This window comes from Phalacrocorax carbo, chromosome 1 (assembly GCF_963921805.1).
Source record: "Phalacrocorax carbo chromosome 1, bPhaCar2.1, whole genome shotgun sequence".
Classification (NCBI taxonomy): Eukaryota; Metazoa; Chordata; class Aves; order Suliformes; family Phalacrocoracidae; genus Phalacrocorax; species Phalacrocorax carbo.
This window is the reverse complement of record NC_087513.1, coordinates 84,431,309-84,433,588: the sequence shown is the minus strand read 5'-3', so window position 1 is coordinate 84,433,588 and position 2,280 is coordinate 84,431,309.

The following is a 2,280-nucleotide window of genomic DNA, read 5'->3' as shown; positions in this document are numbered from 1 at the left end:
GCGAGGGACTGGGCCACGTGACGGCGGGGCGGGGATCCCGACAGGCAGCTCGGCAGCGCTGCGCTCCCGCTGGGACCCATCAGCGCGGCCGTTCCTCGCCGCGGCCCCGGTTTCCCCCGGTGGAGGCGGGCAGCCGCGAAGGCCAGGGCGAGGGGCCGGGCCGGCTCCACCCCACGTCCCGCAGCGCGCCTTTTGCCTTGGCGCCCCGGGCAGCCGGGCCTGCGGCCGCTGTGCCGCCTGCCCGGCGGAGCGAGAGCCCGCCCGCTCGCCCCGTTACCCGGTCCAGGCGCCCTGTCCGCCGCTCGCCAGGCGGGCACAGCCGTGGCCTGCCAGGCCTAGGGCCCTGCGGCCGCCAGCCTGGCTGCCGTTTCACATGATCCAACTCGTCCCAACAGCAAAACCACTTCCCTACCGCACTGTGTGGTTCCTGGCCAGACCCGAGGGTACGGTCCTGCACAGAACAGCACCAAGCAGTTCCCTCATGCTTCCGGGGCGTGTTGGGCAAGGATCGGTTGTTCCCACTTTCACAGATGAGAGCAAACTGTGAGGCACCTATTACTCCAGGAATACTGTGCTATTACAAGAATACTGCACAGGATGAAGGATTTGTAGCTTGAGACCCACAGATGTGTGTGGCTTACAAAGTCAGTATTGTAATTGTTTATTTTAAGCATTTTTTTAAAAAAAAATAACAATTAGTTCATATTTGAAGTTTACATGCATGACCTCACTTATAAACGCTAGCATGCCATCTTGTGCTGGCAACTAGACCCATTCTTAAAGACAGCACAGAACCTGATTTCAGGTGCCCAAATAGAGCATGTTTACTGTCCTTAGTTGATTTACAGTCTTAAACATTTCAGTCTGTTACGTACTAACAAGGGCAAAATAGTACTCAAGATTGCTCACGCTTAACCTATCCACCGTTGACTCTAGGAATTTTTTTAGATGCTCTATCATCTCAATTTTTGCTTTCAAAAACATGCTCAAGAACTGCAATCCCTGTGGAAGATCCTTGAAAACTCTCATTCAAGAATTAATCATTAAGACTTGGCCCTATGCTTACTTTCACAGCAACAATAGTTTCAGCCACAGGGGCTCATATTTCCAGTTAACTGCCAACAAAACAAGGTATTCCCTTGCTGGAGAAAAAGACTTGCTTGACATTCCTGCTCCCCTTAATGTTCTTCTGTGCTTGGAAATCCCCTCTTGTAGCTTCAGTTGACAGACATTCTTCACACCTTGTAAGCTCTGTCACATGCCCCTTAAGAGTTAGCAGTGCCTTGGTACAAGGTAAAAGTTTTCACATATGCAGGGACGATATTAAGAGTCAGAACTCGAGAAAAGCACCTGCATTCCCTAGCAACGCTAAGATTTTTGCAGATCAAATCAGCATTTCCTTAAGTGTGAGGACCTACCTACTTTATCCTGCCTCTTCTACTATCCCACCCCCACCTCACTGAAGTTTAGAGCATCGCTACACCATGCAGACAGCAAGCAGTGCAGTTCACTGCTCCCCTAGGCGAGCTCTAACCCCACACCAGGTGGTGAACAACTCTTGGGCCTGGAGGCTGGACAGCATGCCACTGGTGACCATTCAGTTACATGGCTGCCAGGCCCAAGGTGGTGCTGCTGCAGGGGCTGGTACTGGCAACCTCCCAGTCCCCAAGAACCCCATGAATAAATGCTTATACAGTACTTTTACCTTAGCAAGGGAAACCAGGAATTCAACCTAAGATGTCAGATGTCATTCATGTTAAAACAGGGATACTCTGCAATATACTAACAATTTCATCCCATGCCAGGGAAAGACAAAACATTTTTCTCACTGCAGAAAATCAATTTTTGTATTTAAAAGGAACATATCTATCTTCCTCCTGCAGAGCAGGCAAAAATAGTGTCCCTGCTGCTAGAGGGTCTCAGAACAGGACAGAGTAGATGCTGAGTTTAACACTATATTAACAGGATAAACTACCTGCACACAAAAGAACCACCCCAACAAAAAGCCCACACAAAATCCAAAAGCACACCCACCCCCAAACAAGACACAAAACATACTGCAGAAAGAAGCAGAGTATCAAGCAATAGCTTTCTTGTGAGATGGGGACAAGCAGGCATTAGAATCACTCAGAATTTTGCAGTTCATTAGGAATCAGAAGTATTTTAATGTGTTAAACCATCATAACTTATTTTCTCTTCAAAGCTGGTCACTTTCAGGTATAAATAAATGGTTCTTTTTTCTGGTCCAGTTTTAAAACATGGAGGGTGGAGGGGAAGGTA